At 37.0% G+C, this 8,156-nt stretch overlaps 1 protein-coding gene across 2 annotated transcripts in view; it reads right to left on the reverse strand.

The window, feature by feature from the left end:
* Positions 1 to 6,564, reverse strand: part of LOC149800832 (uncharacterized) — a 155,576-nt gene extending 149,012 nt beyond the window's left edge. The window contains exon 1 of one of the 2 annotated variants that reach the window (XM_089954837.1): positions 6,442 to 6,564. The gene's annotated coding sequence lies outside the window, so the exon portion shown is untranslated. Of the gene's footprint in view, positions 1 to 3,110; positions 3,186 to 6,441 lie in introns of those variants that run through there. The other variant, XM_089954835.1, reaches the window with a different exon arrangement.
* Between the last annotated feature and the right edge of the window lie 1,592 nt (positions 6,565 to 8,156).

Below are 8,156 nucleotides of genomic sequence, written 5' to 3' on the forward strand. Positions count from 1 at the left end.
CTTGATAGGTACACATTTCAATCTTATGTATTCATGTGAGACTTGATAGGTACACATTTCAATATATGTATTCATGTGAGACTTGACAGTTATGCAACAGATACATCAGACTAAATATTCATGTGAGACTTGACAATATGTATTCATGTAAGACTTGACAGTTATGCAACAGATACATCAGACTAAATATTCATGTGAGACTTGACAATATGTATTCATGTAAGACTTGACAGTTATGCAACAGATGTATCTGAACAAGTATTCTTGTGAGACTTGACAGGTATGCAACAGACAAACTGGAATCTATGTATTCATGTGAGACTTGACAGGTATGCAACAGACACATTTGAATCTATGTATTTACATGAGACTTGACAGGTATTCAACAGACACATTCGAATCTATGTATTCATGTCAGACATAACAGGTATGCAACAGACACATTTGAATCTATGTATTCATGTGAGACCAGACAGGTATGCAAACGACACATTTGAATCTATGTATTCATGTGAGACACTCACATTCTCATTGTTTCCACCCTTAAAACAAAAAATATTGGGACAATGTGTAAAAACGTACTGAGCCCTATCTACATGGAACAAATTACACATAGATCTTAGACACAAGGACACTATGATCTCATTCAAGAGTGCTCTCAAAACTCACCTACTCTGACTACAACAACAGACTTAAATACTTAATGTATACTTCATTAATATTATCAGCATGTTTTTGTTTTGTAATTTCAAATGTTTGTTTTTGCAATCTTGTCACTGTATATGTTTGAATGTTATATCTAATATTGTAAAGCACTTAGAGCTTCTCAAGATTAGGCGTTGTACTAAAATCCACATTATTATTACTTATATATTTGGTACATTCAACTTCTCAAGGCATTCTTTTTGTAACTCCTCAAATCATTTTTAATATAAAAATATATCCATAAAACTATGAATTTAAATGATATATGAATCAAACATCTCATTTCTATAGCATAATAAACTCAATCTCATCATCATGTATTAAACAAAATGAACAAGGCACATCCTGTTTTATCAAGGATAAACATCACAACTGGTGACTTCGTACACTCTGAAGAGACCTATCAACAGAATATGTAGTACCATTTAAGTCTGTAGGAAGAAGTCTTCTATAATATCCATACATTAACTACACCCTCATGAGGATGCAAGAAAGTATCTTAGGGTGGAGCTTTATAAAGACCTCTGTTCGCTTTGCCACATAGAAAAACTAGCCACTGAGGATGCAAGCAAGTATCTTGGGGTGGAACTTTATTAATACATCTTTGGTGATGCCCCACAGACAAACTAGGCACTGAGGATACAAGAAAGTATCTTGGGGTGGAACTTTATTAATACTTCTTTGGTGATGCCTCACAGATAAACTAGGCACTGAGGATACAAGAAAGTATCTTGGGGTGGAACTTTATTAATACTTCTTTGGTGATGCCCCACATAAAAGCTAGGCACTGAGGATGCAAGAAAGTATCTTAGGGTGGAGCTATATAAAGACCTCTGTTGGCAATGCCACATAGACAAGCTAGCCACTGAGGATGCAAGAAAGTATCTTGGGATGGAACTTTATTAATACATCTTTGGCGATACCCCACAGACAAACTAGGCACTGAGGACACAAGAAAGTATTTTTTGGGTTGAGCTTTATGAAGACCTTTGTTGGTGGTGCCCCATAGACAAGATGGTGAAGAGAGGGAATAGCACCCTTAGTTTTCTGTTGTTCATCCTACAAGTCAGAAACAAGTTATTCAAAAGCTCTGCACACTTTTCATTTGTGTGACCTAGCTTTGAGTACTGCTCAAGGGCTGTTAGATTCACTATCAACTGATACTGATTATCCCCAGTGGTAGTTACTAGAGTCCAGGCAAACCAAGATCTTGCTGACCATCAAGATCACCAATGGACCTAGCAGCCACACCCACTTACAAATAAATGACCCCAGCATCTAGTCAAATCAGGGTTAATCACAGCAAAATTTTCAGACAGATATATGCAGTTACAAATTTCGTACAAGTTCTGCTTTTGACTGCATAGTATAAGGACATGGAACAACTTACCAACCACCGATGCAGAGCTCCTGACTTGGTGTTCTTCAAGCTGGAATTATTGACCATCATATTCTAAATGCAGTTACAAGTTAGACCTAGTGATTCTCAGAGTTATGGTACACTTACCTCTTAGCTGCCAAGGTAACTGGATTAGTTTGAGTATGAAGAAACAAAAATGAAGTGGGAAAATCTTTCACTCTTTTTCTGCCTTCCTATTATCACATTTCTACCTGTTCTATCACAAACATTTACTATTATCTTGAACTAGTAGAATACCTTAATCTCCATGTCACAAAACCAATCTCACTTTTGCAATCATTCCTGTCACTGAGTGTACAAATGGAAAGGACGACCAATGACCAAAAACCTGTTGCTGTCGCAGCAACCTGGAGAAACCCAGAATCATCAAGTGCTGATATGTTCTTTCTACGTGCTGAATATGGCTTTTTTTTATTCAGGTGTCAACGATAGGCTTCTGATGGTTGTTCTTGGATAAAATGTGTTGAGAATAATGTGTCTTTTCGTTTCTATACAAACAATACATTACTTTCATTTAATATTTTCGAACAAACTTATTTTGAGGAAAAACAACATTGTAAAGGGGGTTTTATTGGTGTCATGTGACTATTAGAGCTCGATATCATGGCATGCAGGCTTCGAGATTAGGATGTCCGTGTGACTAGCCATGCAAATAGCGAGTATCCTATCACTATTAGGCCAAATTTCGTAGTGTCTGTCAACGAATTCAAGACATAAAGAACGCCACGCATACGATTTCGGCGAATCGCAGTTTTTCACTACTCAATGCGCTGTCTGACCATGACGTCACTGGTGTCAGCCTCATTAAAGTCAGGAAAAAAAAGATAGAAAACTACGTGTTAGTCGATGACCCCCAGGGCCACACTCCAACATAAATGTCAAAATAAAAATCATCTGAAACGTGGTGGAAAACTTGGATAAAGTATCTATGTAAACATATAAACATATCAATTCTGCCTAAATTATTGTGTTTCAAAATACCTACTATTGCAAACTTCAATCGTTCAACTTTCATCAGTTTCATTTCGACGAAGAGTCCAATGCATACTGAAAATCCCAGTTACTAAAATTAGAAGTCTACTTTTGGAACAGAAGTTCCGGTTAGTAATATATTGGTAACGGTTCAGAAAGGACCGGTACGGAAAAGGCCCGGGTTAAAAAGGCCCGGTCCAAAAAGGCCAGCAACGGGTCAGAAATGACCTGGACGAAAATGGTCCGGGTTACAAGGACCGTTTAAAAGATTGAATAATAATAATAATAATAATAATAATATGTTATGAAGAAGAAGAAGAAGACAGCTTTTCTACAATACCCATATCTATTCACTTCTAAATCAATGACATTTTTACATATATTGCTAAAGCATTGATCTGCAAAAACTGAAGCACTGGTCAGTGAGGATTAACACCTCGACAAAAATAAATTACGGATAGCAAACAGCAGACCAGAGGCGTAGCTATGATATTTTGCGCCCGGGGACGAACTATAAAATTGGCGCCCCAGCCCCCTCCCCGTTTAATCACATTTTTGAATATTACCCTTGTTTACTTATTATAATGTAACGTTGTAAGCCTCATTTTGGCGCCCCTGTACCTTGGCGCCCGGGGACATATGTACCCCCCTGCCCGCCCCCCCCCCCCCCCCGCTACGCCTCTGCAGCAGACCTTTACCGATTACGCAGATTGTAGTTCCGATACTAGGAAAAAATCAGCGATCGCACTGTACTTTTCACAATTCCTTTATCTGTTTTCTGTATCAGATTTAGTTAATATGTTAGGAAACTTTGATAATCACAATTAAGACGCAAATAAAAGTCTCTACAATCACAACTCTCTGCCATGCCTCCAGTCTCAACAGCGCTTGATGTGTCATACGATTTTAACAGTTTAGTAACGATTACTGAAACACTCCTGACTGAACTACCCCTGGCGATTATCTGTCAACTTCCTATGGGACGAGAAAACATCTACCCCCATAACGTATATGCGCTTGAACAACAACAAATAATAAGATCATTACAATACTGATCTAAACGGCAAAGTCTTTACTGGTGATCACTAATTCAGGTACTTAGGGATTTATTTGTATGCTAATGTTATTAAAAATCTATTTATTTAAATTTTAGTATTGTTTTACTAAATTACCTGCTGTGTACAATTTATGTCAACGACACACAATTAAGTTTTTGGTAGTTATTTCTTCATCTTGTTTCACCACAATCTGTTCTCCATACCCGTCTATAAATTTATTACGACTAATGAAAAAAGATAAGCAATCCGTATAATGGCGTATGTTCACTATATTCATTGTGCTCGGGAAGTTAGGCCAGGACAGCATGCGGTTGCTTTTAACGTGTATGGGTTTTGGCAAACTCGCACGTGCAACACTGGTAAGTACACTTTTAAATATATTCATAAAGTTTCATATTAATAAGACTGCGCTTAAGCTATAAAGGTAATATACTATACTGCCACCAATATCAACCATACTTTATAACATATATGCGTTTTACCCTTAGAATTGGTTAAAGTCAGCCATATTATGTGAAACAATCGTGATGCTTAAACACACGTTTGTGCACTAACTTTAAAAATATATATATATAATTTACATGTGTGAAAATCTTCACATTCACTTCTATGTGGCATTACCATTCAACTGGAAATTGGGGAGCACGAGCAAACACATTTATTATTCTTACGTACTCGACATATTCTCCATGTCAAAAGTACTACAATGAAAATATAAAAATGGTGGTGCAGGCCACTGAAAATAAAATTATCAATGAAACGTATGTCCATTCCTAACTTTTACAACACAGGGCAAAAAAAAAATAATAATAAGACATTCTAAATTTAAGAAAATTCTCTTTATTTATGACAATTAAAACAATTCTCTGGTAATGATGACAATATTTAGCTTCATGTGTTCCATAAAATTTCGTATCAATGTTTTGGCCCATGCATGTTTTAACTGTACTTCATACAGAGTATGAATTGAAAACATTTATCTAATAAGATTATATAATAAATTATTTATTCTAGGAATATCCTTGCTGGCGTACAGGGAGGGGAAATGAAGAGAATTGAAGCAGGTATATGATATAAAGTAACTAAAATATAAAAAGTCATGTTTACCACGTATGACCATGGCGGTGGTACGTGAAGACGAAGACGAGCCGATGAACCCAACTTTGTTGCATATATAAACAAGTAAAAATATAGTTGATTAATTTCTCATAAAATTCGCGGCGGTTATCCAGAAATGCTACTGACAAGTCGTAACGCTATTATTTTTTTATTTTTGTTGGGGGGGGGGGGTAAAGAGCACGGATACATCCAGCAACAACCATCAACCTACCTTTAGCGAGTAGCCAGTTTTCTCACATCAGAGTTTCAACCTGTCTAACAATGGAATCGAACCTGCGGCGGTGAGCTGGATGAATTCGTAAGGCGATGAATTAAACCACTCTGTCATCGACTACCGTGATATTTATATTTCCATAAATCACAAGTTTCCGTTTTACATATGACGAAAATAATAAATAAAATTCATTATTTGGTGCGAAGAAAAATAGCAAATGGCATGGTTTGTATTGTTTGATTTATTTCATAGATCCTTGGTACTGGCGAGTTGTCGATTTATATTCATGTGGCCGAGTGAACGGAAATTGAAGTGGATCCATACGGGGCGAGTACGATTGTCCACATCCCCGACACATAGACTTCTTTCGATATCAGCGACAGAAACATTGGTCCAGTGAATCTTATTGAAGAAGAGTACGAATATGCAAGTAATACTAGTAATATTTGCAACGAGTATGAGAAACGTTATTATAAACTTGATTTTGAACTCCTTGGTAATCATATACAAACATGAAACACGTGCAACCGCTATACTTCCTTAAAACATAAATGCACAAATTTTGCATGATTGCGTGCATAAAAATGTTCACTTCAGGTCAGTGCACAATGTTTTGACTGAGACGATGGTCAAATATCGTAGGGTAACGTATACAATGCTAGAAGGATCTTCACAGAAAGATACCCGGTTATTGGTGTCCAATCTTGGTTGTTCATATGAGGTAAAGGTGTTTGAGAAATACAAAATTATAAATAATAATATTGTGTATATCTTATCGAAAACGTGTGTGTGTGTGTGTGTGTGTGTGTGTGTGTGTGTGTGTGTAAAATGCGCGAAACGGGGACATCAGTGTGAATACACACCAACAGACCGGGGACACACCTCGAAACAGGGACGTCCCGTTTTTATGTCGGCTTAAATGGAATGCGAAGACCTTACTTAATGGTACTAACCTTACAAATGGCGTAACTGAGCATCGCCCCATTGTATCAGTATTTTTTCAGATCATGCTATATACAACAATACACACGTCCCACTCGACTCAAAACCTCGTGTGTATCAGTGGGAAAACTGCGTTCCTGTTTATGCGATAAAAATTCACACTGTTGTGCTGTCGGCTTGCGCACTTTGCTTCCGAATTACTCACCGAAGATGGTATCAAGAAGAGCTAACAGTACTTCAGTCATTTATGTAAATACAGACAAACACATATGATCTATTTTCTTTTTTAACACAGATAGCAATATTGATATGAACGTTTATTGATGGGTAGTCCAATGTTCATAACACATTTCGCCAAATTAGATCAGGAACACAAGAAAGAACTGAATAAAAGGTTTCATACATATATTATGCATGGTTTTTACGACGGGCAAGATATGCTAGTCGTTAATCTGTGCTTGTATATTTTATCTTCTTTTTAAATCAGAGCATTAATACTGTTACATTTAAGGGGTTTCTATAGTGAATGAATGAAATAAACTATACTAATTTTCCTCTTATTAATGCATGACCACCAATATCACAACTATACATTTACATCACAACTTCACAAGTGCCTGTCTACATAACAACTGCATGGTTTCTCCTTACTACATTTCCGTAACGTTGCGCCGGTACTTGAATAATGCACATGGAGTCATACAATCAATCCACACAGTTAGATTTTAATAGTGACTATTTGGCTCCAGGGACACTTATGCGGCTGTGTGCTCAGCCCACTACAACTAAACCAAGCCATCATAAATAATACATTTTTGGTGTGTTTCATGTCGAAGAGATCTTACCATGCATTGCCTTATTAATGAAGGGGATTGCACTAAAGTGGCAAATTTTGGTACACCAAACTTAAATATTTTATAATTTTTGGGACGTTTTAAGTTCTAAACCACATTCTTGCCAAAAAAATTATTTTAACTGAAGATTGGCAATATATTAAGTGTTCAGCTTCGGCACCAGACATTCGATTTCCATGCATACGACGGAACAGTGCATAAATAGCACATACAGTATTTTGTTCCAGTGAGAAATCCATCAATGGATTATTTATTGAAACCACTATTGTTTTCTTCAGACAACTGTATATTTGTTATTGTCATAGCCAGATGATAACACCTGTACTTTTCAAACATTTTACAATATCGATATACTGGCGACCATAAGCAATACACCATATTCGGAAGACAATGGAGATTTTGTTATTACAATAGAAGAATTTTCACCTGAATATTCCATTATTTTTATTTTATTATACTTTATCTATGAGAAGCCAATAAGGGGCTTCAGAGTGTCAGAGTGTATCTTCGAACGTATAATAATTTTAGTGTACTCTCTCTCTCTCCGGTGACCTAGTGATTAGAGTGTCCGCCCCGGATGCGGGAGGTCGTGGGTTCGAACCCCGGCTGAGTCATGCCAAAGACTTCTGACTTCTAACAATGGTACTAACAGCTGCCTCGCTAGGCGCTCAGCATTAAGAGGTTATTGTTAGGACTAGTCAGCCTTTTGTCAGGATAATGTGAGTGGGTGGGACATCATGCTACATGTCCGCGGCATGATGCCCCAGTGCTAGACATCATTTTCAACTGCCACACTGCAGACATCGTAGCGATATGAGTGGAAAATTGTTAAAGCTACATTAAAAATCTCCCTCTCTCTCTCTCTCTTAGTT

Source organism: Sinohyriopsis cumingii, chromosome 4 (assembly GCF_028554795.1).
Source record: "Sinohyriopsis cumingii isolate HCF-2022 chromosome 4, ASM2855479v2, whole genome shotgun sequence".
Lineage (NCBI taxonomy): Eukaryota > Metazoa > Mollusca > Bivalvia > Unionida > Unionidae > Sinohyriopsis > Sinohyriopsis cumingii.